Below are 14,756 nucleotides of genomic sequence, written 5' to 3'. Positions count from 1 at the left end.
ATTATTTCTTAAATGTTTCCACCCATTGTTTCTTAAATGTTTCCATCCCTTGGTTAGAGGAACAGGGAAGTTTTCCTCCAGGAAAGTATAAAGTGACACCTCCTTCCCCTGAAATTTTCAAGTAAAATAAAGATTTTGTACCAAGTTTATCTCATGACTGTGTACATGCTTCCATGTAGAAGTCTTAGCTCTGTTTTCTCTTAGGAAACCCTTTCAGTTCCCTTGCAACTAGAATTCTATAATTGGTCTTTACCACTTGGAGAAAAACATTGTCTGTGCTTAAGATGTCTTAAACTTGTAGGACCAGCTTAGGCTTGAGCTAGATGTTTAATACACTCAGTGAATATTTCTTGAATATTTGTACTTTGTACAAATCACAAAATTTAGTTAGGAAGTCTACTCCTCAAGGATTTTGTAGTCTCATAGAATATTTAAGGAGGGTAATGTTAAAAAGAAAGGAGATGAAACTTAGTTATATGCCTATTATAATACAAAAGGCATTTTATCACTTCATTGAATCCTAGGAACCATCTTATAAAATAGATAAGATGAAGCGCATTTTTTTTATATATTTTTTTTTAATTTTTTTTTAACGTTTATTTATTTTTGAGACAGAGAAAGACAGAGCATGAAGGGGGGAGGGTCAGAGAGAGGGAGACACAGAATCGGAAACAGGCTCCAGGCTCTGAGCTGTCAGCACAGAGCCTGATGCGGGGCTCGAGCTCACGGGCCACGAGATCATGACCTGAGCTGAAGTCGGCCGCTCAACCGACTGAGCCACCCAGGCGCCCCAAGATGAAGCCCATTTTAAAGACAGGGGAGCCAAGTCCTAAGCATATTCAGCTAGTATCAGGCAAAGCTGTAACTGGGACTCCAGACCATCAGGGTCCAAAACCTTTCTCTTTCTCTTCTCCCCTCCCTCTTTCTTTTCCTTCCTTTCTTCCTTTCTTCCTTCCCATTCCGGATTGGAGATATTTGAGAAGCTACAGCCACTAAATATCCTCAGCTTGATTACCATGTGTAGTAATGTTTACCCAGAATACATCTTTCGCATTTATTGCAGTAAACTGTGGCTTTATAATATTGATATGTCAGAGCATTTTCATCAAACTCCCAATTCCATTCTCTGCAGGATGACTTCCGTGGCCACATTAATTTTGCCCAAATCATTTACTCATCCTTAAAACAAAATTATAGATATCTGGTTGACTTAGAGAATATCTTTATATCTGGATTTGTTTCCACATAGTGATATTATAAGTGTGAGTCAAAATATTACTGAAAATACTAGATTTTGTAAAAGCACTGATAATGCTGGCACTCAGTTTCGTGTGTTGTAGTGGGTTCAGTTTGCTGGGAGGTTAGATTTAGGGATTTTGATTTATGAAGCTGTGGCTGTTTTTATTCTCTTGGTGAAAACGACATTCCCCTCTGCCGGTTGCTAACTCTCTCTATGCCCCTCATGTATAAATAGCTCCTGGGAATTAATCACAGGAGGTAACAAAGTGGATAGTGAGTGAAATATTTCCCAACAAACCATTGTTATTCCTCCTGTTTCAACAACATCCCCATAGCCTAAGTGCAGTTTATATTTTTAGGCAATCTTTTGTCATAATGAGCTTCATCTTGTTCTTGCTCAAAGGTTCCAGGCCACTTTTGTGTACCAGAAGATATCATCTACTTGGTATCTTTGCCTCCGAAACGCATCTAAGTAAGAAAAGATACAGCGTGACTTAGGAAGAATCCCTTAAAATCTGGTTTTGGAGATTACGATCTGGCTTTGAGCTTAAGACTCATCATTCCTCCTTCCCTCCCTGTCACAAAAAGAGAGAATACACACAAGGATCACTAGCTAAATGTGACAAGATATTAGCTTTGCTAATGGCTAATCAGGTGCCCAATTGTCCTCCCAGTGCAAGGCTCCTGATAAAGTATGTTCGAGAAAGTAGCTTAGAACTAATGCCTAATGAAAACTTTTTATTTTCATTTCAAAATAAGACCTGCGGGAGAGCTGGGTCAGCAAAACAGACGCCAGTGACACAAGGCCAGCCTGCGGAAAGAACTCCAGGCCTCACACATGGTTACCGAAGAGTGAGAGAGAGAGACAGGAGAAATGGCAGGTCTCCTCCAGGGCACTTATCTCAAGGGAACAGAGAACATAGGAGGAAAACTCACTCCCCATGGTTCCAAGAGAGTAGTTCCAAGAGAGCAAGAGCCCATGCTAGGCACGAGCAGCGATCTGCACAGTGCCCACACCCACCAGTAAAAGCATAGTCCTTTGAATGTTAGGCTCTCACTAGTCAGAGTTAGCTGTCCCCACTCTATATGTGGAGGAAGGCAGAATAAACGTGAGGAAATACTAAGGAGCAGTGGGATGAGTTATAGGAACAAATGCCTGTGATGCACGTACCTTTATGTACACAGTAGGACCTTTTCTTGGAAAGCCTCAGAACTCTTTTGTCTTCTTCAGGAAAAGTGGGGTTAAGAAGAAAGAGGCGATGGAAGAGAGTGGGACCACTTAAATCCTGTGGCTTTTAAAGGATTATGTTATTCATAGGGTGGTAGGACTGAGGCCAGCAGGTCGATATGTGTTCCTAAAGGTTACATTGACTGAAGGTGCCCAAACTTAGGCTCCCCCAGGGCCTTACCTTCTTGGGTTGCTGAATGATGCCTTTTCCCCTATCCTAGTGCTGGGTCTCCCAGGTTCTTCCCCATCTCTTCCCCAGCCCCTGTCATCTCAGGGCCATGGAACAGAGAACTTAAAATGAAATTGAGGACTCCCTCTTGTCACTGAATGATGAGTAGGAAGGGACGGGGGGAAGGGAAAGTCCCAAATTCTGCCACAGGGAGATGGGTCCTCTGAGGAGAACTTAATCATTTGCTTATTCAACCAACATTTATCAAGTAGAGTGTAATGATCCTCAGGGGTCTACAGATGCCAGTTTGTGAAACACTGCAGTAAAAGTTAAAGGCTGTCACTTTAGTGGTTCCCTTGATACCCATGTTGTTGAAAACAAACTCAAATGTGAGCCCTTGAAACATTATACCAGGACTGAGTTATAAGGCAATCAAGAATATGTTCATATTTATTTTTAATATCATCATTGAAACTCAAAAAAAAATCACAGAGATCGTATGGTCCTAGAAAAATTTATCTTAAGAATCCCAAAGACCATATTCTGCAGTTTTTGAAATGCTAGCGTAGGGGGAAAATGAATAGTTTTGAGATTCAAACAGACCAGAATTCTAATCTTGGCTCTCGAATTTATGAGAAGTTTTATTTTAGCCAAATTAGATGACTTGATATCTTTATATTCAATGAGAAAGTGCTGGCCATGTAACGGTGCTCTTATGAGGAAGACATAGCATCGTGTATACAATATATGTCACATAATGTTTTACACGTAGTGTACTCCTAATTAATATAGATTCCTTTTTGTGACACAATACCCCTCTCTTCCCATTGTGTGCAAGCAAATGTACTAGGGGATACAATGATGGATTAAATATTACCTACAAGAACGTCCCAATTGGGTGAGGCAATTCGGTGAGACAATAGACATGTAAACACAATGACAATACACTGTGAGAAGTACCATACTAGAAAATGTAAAAAATAGAAAAAAAAAATGTGATATATAGGAAAATTTTTTTTTTCCTGATGACTGGCCCTAAAAGAAACTCTGAAAATTACTTCCCAAAAAAACATATTCCTAGTGAATATTCAGTTCATGACAATAGCGATGAGGATGATGTTGATGATGATGGAAATGAAGTTTACGATGATTATAAAAATGATGGAGATAGTTTACATTTATTGCATATTTGCTATGTTGTAGGAACTCAATTTGCATATATTATTTGGTCCTCACAACACTCTAGTGAGGTAGAAATATAATTTCCATATTGTAGAAAATCATGAGGTTATGCAGGTAGTGTAGGGAAAATCTGCAACTTGACCCAGTTCTGTCTGATTAAAAAACTCAAATCCTTAACCACTATAACGCATGCTCTTTCCATAAATTAATTAATGAATTGTAATTAGGTTTTATTTGAACTATAGTTCATTTGAATTTAAATAGGCTTTTGAGGGATATTGAGCACCTTTCCCTACCCTATCCCATTTACCAGTTTCCTGGTTGTGGCACTCTAAATGGGATTAGGGCAAACAGCACTCCGAAACTCGGTACGTGCCCTTTAGGAAATGAGCAGTAACCACCACTGAGTCCGGAGGTGGAATCTGTGGCAAACGTCTAGCAAGTAAGAGCATTACCTGCTCTGGTCACAGTGAGGGGTTCAGGGATGGACGGACACACGACTCAACCCAAGAGAGTCAAACCCAGTCAGAACCAATACCAGAGATGTTGTTAGTAAGATCATAAAAAGTGGTTATTCCTTTTCCGCTGGATTTGAACCTGAGAGAGAAAACTGGAGCCACTGCAGCCATCCTACCACCAGAAGAGATTGACAATGAAGCCAGTGGTTTGGAGAAAGCAAGAACAGCAAAGGGATCAAATCTTACGACTAACATTTGGAGGCACCTGAGTGGCTCAGTCAGTTGAGTGTCCAGCTTCAGCGCAGGTCATGATCTCGTGGGTCATGGGTTCAAGCCTTGCATTAAGCTCTGTGCTGACAGCTCAGAGCCTGGAGCCTGCTTCCGATTCTGTGTCTCCCTCTCTCTCTCCCCCTCCCCCACTAACACTCTTTCTCTCAAAAATAAATAGACATTAAAAAAAATTTTTTTTAGAAAGAACAACATTTAAACCATAATTTTTAGCCTGCAATTTCAGCAACTAGAACCAGTATGTGTATGTACCAATATCTCATTGTTGTTTTAATTTGCATTTTCATGATGACATATGATGTGGAGCATTTCTGTACACTTATTTGCCACCATCGGTATATCTTCTTTGGTGAAGTATCTGTTAAGGCTTTTGGCCCATTTTTTAACTGGATTATTTGTTTTCTTATTGTTGTCTTCCCTTGCTCTGTGTGTGTGTGTGTGTGTGTGTGTGTGTGTGTGTTAAGAACACTTAACATGAGATCTACCCTCTTAAGCTTTTAAGTGCACAACACCATATTGTTAACTATACGTGCTATAGTATACAGCAGATCTCTAGAATGTATTCATCTTGTATAACTGTAACTTTATATTCACTGAACTTTAGTGATTTGTTCACTTGATTTAACAATTACTGAATGATGTGTGTTAAACTCTGTTACTGGGATGGTGCTTTCTTAATTTGCCTTCTTAATATTGAAAACTATTACTGATATATTAGGACACTTATAAAACTTTTGTAAGTCTACAACTGCCATATGGTTTTTCTAAATTGAAACTTTAATTCTTACGGAGAGGTACTCTTTATTTCTATCAATGCCCTTCTGGCTTAATGTCTACTTTCTTCCATATCAATACAGCTACACTTCCTGTATTTTGGTTGGTAAATGCCTGGAAACTGTTAGGCAATTTTCCACCGAACCTTCCTGTTCTACTTTGATTTAAGTATATCGTTTATCAGCAGCATATAATCAAATACTGTTTTATTTATTTATCCTGAAAACTTTTATCTTTTAACTTTCAAGGCTAGGCTACATTTTGGGTGATTATTGAAGTTTTCCTAGCATCTTTTTTCGTATATTTGTTTTATCCTACTTTTAGATATTTTATTCTTTCTTGCCTTCTTCAGAATGAACTTAAAAAACAACTCATTCCATTTATCTGTCAGTATGTATTTGGAAGTTATGTTACCTATTTCAATTCTATTAGTGATCATTCTAAATGTTTTAACAGACACTTAATCCTGAATAACATAAGGACCTTCAAAAACTTTGAAGCAAATTACCCCATAGTTATAATTCATGTCAAGAAACTAAGTTCTGGGCACCAGGGAGGCTCTGTCAGTTAAGCTGACTCTTGCTTTTGGTTCAGGTCATGATCTCATGGTTCATGAGTTCGAGCCCTGTGTTGGGCTCTGTGCTGACAGTGCAGAGCCTGCTTGGGATTCTTGCTCTCCCTCTCTCTGCTCCTCCCCCACTCATGCTTTCATTGGCTCTCAAAAGTAAATAAATACACTTAAAAAAAAAGAAACTTCGTTCTGTCTTTTATCTCCACATATTATATATTCTTATTGTTGTTTATGACATCGAAGATTATTTACGTTTATTCTTTTCCTTACTATTTTTTTTTTGGCTTATCATGTCTCCTTGCATTTTCCTTCTTGTTATAAGGAAACTCTTGCATAGTTGTTATTCTGTTCTTTGTATCTTTTAATATCTCTTCATATCTCGGCGCTTCATTCTGGGTAATTTGATTAGATCCGCCTTCTAGCTCACTAATTTTCTCTTTAGCTAAATCAAGACTATTATTTAATATAGCCACTGGGATTTAAATTTTAAGTATAAATTTATTTATGGAAAACTTACTTGGTTCTTATAAAAGTGTGCCTTATCATGGTTTTTAGTATATTTTGTTTTTCTTCTATGTCTTGCTTGTTCTTTTTTTAAATGTTTATTTATTTGTGAGAGAGAGAGAGAGAGAGACCGTGAAGGGAAGGAGGGGCAGAGAGAAAGGGGGACAGAGGATCGGAAGTGGGCTGTAAGTCTGCTGGGGGCTCAAACTCACGAATGGTGAGATCATGACCTGAGCCAAATACGGGCATTTAACTGACTGAGCCACCCAGGTGCCCCACTTGCTTGTTAATTTTTTTTAAAGTTGTCTAATCATATTTCTTGGGTCTTTACTTTCGGAAATTTTATGATGGCTAGGTTTTTAGAAGGTTCCTAAAGAGATTATTCGCATTTGGTTTTGCCAGGCTTTTCGAAGAATTATCAAATCAGTACCGCTATGCACGATTTTCTTAACTTGGGCATTTTTGGCAAATTAGAAAATAAAAATTTAAACTTGGTAATGAATTTAGACTGTTTTATGCACACATATATCCATTGATTATTTTTCCCTTGCCATCATAACAATGGTAAATAGACAGTATTATTTGTCATTTCCTTTCAGAGACGTTTTTGTCTTCTCCTTCCCTGAGCACAGAAGTTTTGGGTGTTGTAGCTTCATGCTGGAGTTTTTATTCCAGTTCTCATTTTGGGCAGATGCAACTATTATTTTTGTTTCACCTGTGTGATGATTAAAGGCTAAAGCTCTAGATTACCCCATTTGCGTAATGCAGCAAGAGACCCGCTTAGCCCCTTTTCCCTCTTACCAGTCTTGGTATTCTGTTTGGGGTCTTGACTGCTGAGGATTTCTCCTATTTTCTTGGGATGTTAGCTATGTACTGAGAAGGATTTTTTTTTAATGTTTATTTATTTTTGAGAGAGAGAGAGAGAGAGCAAGACAGAGAGAGAGGGAGAGAGAGAGAGAGAGAGAGGAGAGAGAGAGAGAGAGAATGCTAGTGGGAGAGGGGCAGAGAGAGAGGGAGACACAGACTCTAAAGCAGGCTCCAGGCTCTGAGCTGTCAGCACACAGCCCGATGTGGGGCTTGAACTTACAGACCACAAGATCTTGGCCTGAGCCAAAGTCAGATGCTTAACTGACTGCGCCACCCAGCTGTCCCACGAGAAGGAAATTTAAAGCAGAATTTTATGAATGTATTTAGGTGTTTTGTAGCTGGAATATTTGAGAATAACTGAAATTTCATAATGCTGAACAAAGAAGCTGGCACCATAGTTTTCGACTTCTTTTTTGGCTGTGACATTTTTGCATAAAGCTTCAACAATTGAGTAAATAAGATAAAACTTATTCTGGTTGTTCTGGGGTTGGGAATCTTCAACTTCCACTTGCTCACGGCTGCTATCCCACATATTTTAGTGTAAGCTAACAGAGGTTGCCAAACTGGAACAATAGATCAATAGGAAAATATCCCCAAGTTCTTAAAATTCTCATTACAAAGAGACATTTGGAAAACATCTCGTTTTTAAGTGTGGGACTACTCATCTCCACTTGTGAGTATCATGGATTTCCTTGCTTCTGGACCATTTTACCATGAACCTGAAATAGGTCAACAAGAAGTGTTAGCCCCATAGATGTTAGCAAATCTTGTCTGCAAGTTTGAAGGGGGAAGCCACTTCCATTTTGAGGAGGCATACCTGACAGAATAACTGGGAACTGGGGCAAAACAACAACAGTGTTTTGCAAGGGACTGAACCACTTTAAAAGGCATGTGAATACCTGCTTTCTGCAATGTCAATAGCTTTCCATCACAATGAAACAACAACGTGGATATCAAGATTTACCTGCATTTTATACCCGTCAAATCAATATAAAAAGATGAGGTTAAAAATTCTGCTGCTTCTGTGGAATGAGAATGAACCATGTTTTACAGTAATGCCAATAAGATGAGCAAAAGAGCAAATGCTGAGGGTTTTTATTTAGGAGCTCTATCCTAAATGGGGTGTGCATAAGATATCAAGTATTAAGATGCATTGCAGTTGTAAGAAAATCTGGTTGGTAGGAGACGCAGAAAGGGTCTTTTACTCCTAAAGGGACTGGCTATTTCATGCCGTGAAGTCCAGAATAGTCTGATCTACTTAGCACATGCTTTAAATAGCAAAAATAAAGTCAGTATCATTAGGGTACCACCGAAACCCCTGGGCTCATTTTAAAACTGCGCCTGGGTGGCTCAGTCGGTTAAGTGTCCGACTTCAGCTCAGGTCGTGATGACACAGTTCCTGGGCTTGAGCCCCGCGCCGGGCTCTGTGCTGACAGCTCAGGGCCTGGAGCCTACTTCGGATTCTGTATCTCCCTCTCTCTCTGCCCCTCGCCTGCTCACACTCTGCCTCTCTCTCTCTCAAAAGTAAATAAACATAAAAAAAAATTTAAACCAACTTAATGATCATCAAGGTATAAGAATTGGATGACTGAAATGTCAAAAATATGAGAGCAACTTACTCTTTGCTACCTTTCTTCTGTTGGAAATGTCATCTCTTTGAGGCTCTTGGACCCTAACACTGCCTAACGTTGCTTCTTGATTACTGAAATTGATTGTTCATTCCAGCATGCCACACCTTCCCTCATTCTCACTTACTTTTTCCTTAGTATGTGGTTTTAAATTTGGGCAATGACTTGGAGGTTTGACTAAAGCAATGGGTCATTCACAAAGCTTAAATCCAAATGAATTTTCTCAAGAGAAGTGAAATAATATAGGGAATCAATGAAGAGAATTAAAAAAATCAGAGCATTCTTTTTTGACAAACCACATTAATAGGAAGAATAAACAGGTTATAGAAAAATTAAATGCATAATATATTTCATATAAGTATTAAATATAATCTAATATACATTTCATATAAGTATACGTATATTTAACTGATAAAATAGTCATTGACAATAGATGATTTTGAGTTAGAATGGCCTTAGCTAATGCCACCAGCTTTGTTTTTCTTTATCTTCTCCATTGCAAGAATTCAGGTCTAAGAGTTCTTTGTCATACTCAGTTATATTCTAGACATGACCCTGCTTTTAATCCTTGTAGTATTGTCACACATGCCTTCTGTTGACTTGCTTTCACCATGTCCCTCCTCCTGAGCAGTGGATGTGATTACAGCTTGTGAGCACCTCTATTTTGACACAGTGAGGCTCTTCCCTGCCTCTTCTTTTCAGAGTCCTTCCTTGGTATTTACTGCTATGGTCCTGTCCCAGGTGAACTTAGAAGTAAAACAGAAAAACAAACCAACAAACAAAACACCAATTGGAAAACACAGACATTCACAGAGAATCGTCAAATCCTATCAGAATAGCATAGTTTTACAGTCCCACTCGCAGGGTTAGTTTCTTCGTGACATTTATCATGGCCTCAAATGACATTTGCCATTTGCTTGCCTGTCTATGGTCTCTGAAATCCTTTTAGAATGGAAGCTCCATGAGAGCTGGAGCTTTGTCTGGTGTCTTTTTCATCCGGAATACCTGTGCCAATAACATGACCCATCCCAAGGCAGGTACCAAAAGACCTTTGTGGAATGAATGAATGTCTATGGGGGAAAATGGATGTGGGCCATGATCTTCCTTTGTTTTTTTTTCACTTTTTTTTTGAAAGTTTATTTTATTTTTGAGAGAGAGAGACAGACAGACAGAATGAGCGGGGGAGGGGCAGAGAGAGAGGGAGAGAGAGAATCCCAAGCAAGCTCTACGTCTTCAGCACAGAGCCTGATGCAGGGCTTGACTCATGAAATCGTGATCATGACCTGAGCCGAAACTAAGAGTTGGATGTTTAACTGACTGAGCCACCCAGGTGCCCCCAGGAAGTTACTTTAAATAATTCCATGAAATATGGGATACTTGGCAGTGTTACTGACTCATGCTGCTGGTAGAAGAACCCTAACACTCTTCTGGGCAGTTTAAGCAATTTTATTTGGAAATTAGTGAATTCACGCTTTCAAATATGTTGATATTGTGTCACCTTCCTCCAAAATTGTGTAAATAATTGAGCAGGAAAGGAAAGACAGCTGCATTTCCTCTATTGATCTTAGGCTCTGCAGGTAGGCTTTACAGAAATCACAAACGTGAAAATTTCTCCCCTTCTTAAATCACATTTGAATAACTGGCACTCAGACCAAATCTTTAAGTAAATGGAGAGATAAATGGAAAAAGAACTTAAAAGCAAAAGCAAAATGTTGTTATGGACACCCATGATCCCTCCATGATCTGCATTTTTCACCTGTTAATTCTTGCATCATAAATGTTGGGAAGTGTATATGCCATGCTGCCTTAAATGTGATGATAATAATAACACTAGTGATAATAATCAGAACATTAGCATGTGTAAATTACATGTCACAAGTATCAGTTTAGTCTAGGTATTGCATACCCATTTTTCAGGACAAGTATTAGGTTAGGGGATGTGTACCACCACCACACCTTGTAAACCTGGGGCTCCACTTGCCACATGGTTTATATTTTTAAAATCTCCTAACAGAAAAAAAAATTTAGGAACACGTCATCTTTTACATGGCCTTTTTGTTACATGTTGCTTTACATACTGTGAACTTCCAATATATATTAAAACTGTAAATACATCTTTTAAAGTTATGCAGGTCATATATCTTTGAGGGTCTATCCTTGGCCATATTCTCTCTGTTCTCTCTTGATAATTTGATTTGCTTTTTTGATCTCCACTATTTTCTATTATTCAAAGAGTCCCCAGTGTTTAACTTAGACCTCCCTCCCAGTTTCAGGCCCATATACCAGTTCCAATTAGAATACTGCATATGTCTTAAACTTAAGTCATTAACTTCTCCCAGAAATCCACCTCTGTGATGATTCACCATGGTTGGCCATAGTGTCAGGATGGCCGAGTTGTCTAAGGCACCAGAATCAAGCCTCACTTCCCTGCACTGGGGGTTCTGGTCTCCAAATGGAGGTGTGGGTTTGAATACCACTTCTGACACATCACTTTGCTCCTCCCCCTAATTTCCTATCCAACGGTATCCATCTGAGCAGCGTGCATAAAAGATTCACCCAGCACAGTATTGGGGTGCCTGAGTGGCTCAGGCGGTTAAGCATTCAACTCTTGATTTCAGCTCAGGTCATGATCTCATGGTTGGTGAGATCGAGCCTTGCATTGGGTGCTGTCCTGACAGCGTGGAGTCTGCTTGGAATTCTCTCTCTCCTTTTCTCTCTGCCCTTCCCCTGCTTGTTCTCTCTCTCTCTCTCTCTCTCAAAATAAATAAATAAACTTAAAAAAAAGATGGTTGACCAAAAACCTTCTTTCACTTTCTTTTCTTCCAAACGACATCAGAATTATTAGAGAAATATAAGAATAAATTCATAGTAACCTTGGAACATTAGGACAAGTGTCACTAGTACACCACAATGGTAGGGATTTCTGGACATTGGCAGAGAAGCCCGGTAGACATGATGGCTCTGTTACATCATCAGGTGTCAGCGAAGACTTACAAAACAAGTGTTATCAAAAAGAATGTGAAGATAGTGCTAAGAGATCTGAGGGGACAGAATCTGGAAGAAGAATCTGGAAATGGACAAAATCAACTGGGAATTATTTCAGAAACAACTTCCATATCAGTTCTCAACTTATAAAGCATCTGATTCAAACATTTTCTCACAGGAAAAAAATCTTGAAGTAACTGTATAGCCCTAAAAATGGGCATGTGATAAAGGCAGACAGACATGGCAGGGAACTTCCCTACTCAGAGAAACAGTCATCCACATACCCTGCCTGGACACTTAACACCCCTTGTTTGAAGAAATTAAACAGTTTGTTTTCAGAGCTAACAAAAGACTTAAAAAGCCCACCAAGTGCCAGAAAGAAAAAAAAAAAGATATTCTAAAACCAAAAAAGAGATGAACATAGATTACCTAAAATGCAACGAGGATCTGACCAGCTTCACCAACAAAGGGGGCTCGGAATGAGGGAGTGATGTCCCAGTGTTCTGAGGTAAGAATGCTTTGAATCTCATTTTCTGTACTCAGCCAAAACAGCATTCAGGTGTGAGGACATGATAAAGACATTTTTACATATATAGGAAAGAACATTTTCCATCCTCAAACTCTTTCTTAATGAATTATTTTGGAATACATTCTTCCAGAACAAATATCCCAGGAGGGAAAAGAAATGGGCTTCAAGGAATATTATGGAATAAGACATCTGTACATTTTATGACCATCTAAATAACTATTCATACAGTGGTTGTCAATCTTAAGGTAACCATTAGAGAAGGATTATAAAAATGGGGAGGCCTAACACAAAATTATAACAAAATGAAAGTAGAAGTCCCAGGTGATTTCAATAACGTGGAATGGCGTTGGAGGCCGTAACAGCAAGCATTGGAGACAAGCATAACAGCAAGCCAAAAATTTGCCTCAGTTTGAGGGAAGAATTGAAAGACGTTTAAACACTGTAAATGTGTGTGTTAGTTTCATAGGGCTTCCGTAATAGTTACCACACACTGGATGGTTGAAAACAATAGAAGCTTATTCTCTCACGGTTCTGGAGGCCAGAAATCCAAAATCAAGGTGTCGACAGCATTGGTTCCTGTTGGAGGCTCTAAGGGAGAAATCTATTCCATGCCCCCTTGCTAGTTTTTTGTGGCACCCTACAATTCTGGATATTCCTTGGCTGGTCGATGCATCACTTCAATCTCTATATTCATCTTTATCATTCCTTCCCTCTATGTGTCTCTCTGTCTCTTGTAAAGATTGCCATCGTTGAATTTAGAGCTCACCCTAATCCAGAATGATACCATCTTGAGATTCTTACATAAATTATATCTATAAAGACCCTGTTTCCAAATAAGATCACATTCACAGATAGATATACCTTTTGGGAGGTCACAGTTTAACCCACTACAAAGCCTTAACATTTATTAAAAAGCAAAAATAAACTCTGATAGTACTTCTACAATACTACTAGCTTTATATATATTAACTAATGCAATACTCCCAATAAGCCTGTGAACTGTGTACTATTATTTCCACTTTACTGGTAAGGAAACTGAAGCACAGAGAGTTTAAGTAATTGACCCAAGACTACACAGGTAGTAAATGGTCAAACAAGGGTTATGTCTTTATCTATATCTAGCTCTAGAATTTATGCTCTTTTTTTTAGAATTTTCTTTTAATGTTTTGTCACAGAGTCAGAGTGTGAGCAGGGAGGGGCAGAGATAGAGGGAGACACATATCTGAAGCAGGCTCCAGGCTCTGAGCTGTCAGCAGAGAGCCCAACGCGGGGCTCAAATACAAGCTGTGAGATCATGACCCGAGCCGAAGTCGGATGCTTAACTGACTGAGCCACCCACGCGCCTCTAGAATTTATGCTCTTAACCATTATGTGTGTTAAATGTCAATGCTACAAATTAATTGCATACAAGAAGAGAAGTAAAATGTGTGATATCCAAACAACTGGGAGAAACTGAACTGCCACAAGGAGCTCTCCAACAATTCTATCAAAGGTGGAAACATTCAGAGAGATAGCTCCAGAAAAAGAGATAACATGGAGAAGAAATCAAAATAAAATAAGGTTGTTGATATAAATTTAAATAAAATCTAGAAATTTGAATAAAAACAAAAAAATAACCGAAATGATTGTCATTCAAGCAACAGCTAAAACAAGTGATACATGAATGTGGGAAGGATGGTGATGGAAAGAAATTTATAGTCACATTTTAACAAAAATGAAGAGTTGCAGAACTCTTCACAGATTGACCAGAGAATATTTTTTAAATGTACATGACATCGTGTAATTCTCAGTTTCAGAGCCCTCCACTGGCTTGGTGCATTCCTTCCTCAATGGCCTGCAAAGTTACAAATCATCTGGTTGGTTCCTGTCCAAATTTATACCTCATCTCCTCCTCTCCCAATTTCCCTTGCTTACTGTGTTGTGAGTTCACTGCGATTTTCATCCCCAAACTCACCTGTACACTCTCTCTTCGCTCTTTCTCCGGCACTCCCTAGATATGGTTCCTATTCATCATTCAGAACTAACAGCACTTCTTCAGAGCTGTCCTCCCCACATTATCTAAAGTGACCCGCTGTTATGCTCTAGCACTTTGCCTTAATTATTTTCTTCCCAATTATTTCAACTGTTTGATATTGCTTGTTTGTAAAAGTCATTTACAATTGCTCACAAACTCATCAACTTTCCACCATAATTGCCTATTAAATGAGTCCTCCTCCAGTGACACCACAGAAATCCGTGTCTCCAGGAACCCAGGAAGTCTTACATAGGATGGCACCTAAGGTCAGAAGTGTTAGAAGTGTTAGAAGATGAACATGGGTTAGGCTTTAGTTTGGT

Source organism: Prionailurus viverrinus, chromosome B1, assembly GCF_022837055.1.
Source record: "Prionailurus viverrinus isolate Anna chromosome B1, UM_Priviv_1.0, whole genome shotgun sequence".
Lineage (NCBI taxonomy): Eukaryota > Metazoa > Chordata > Mammalia > Carnivora > Felidae > Prionailurus > Prionailurus viverrinus.
This window is presented reverse-complemented; position numbering follows the sequence as displayed.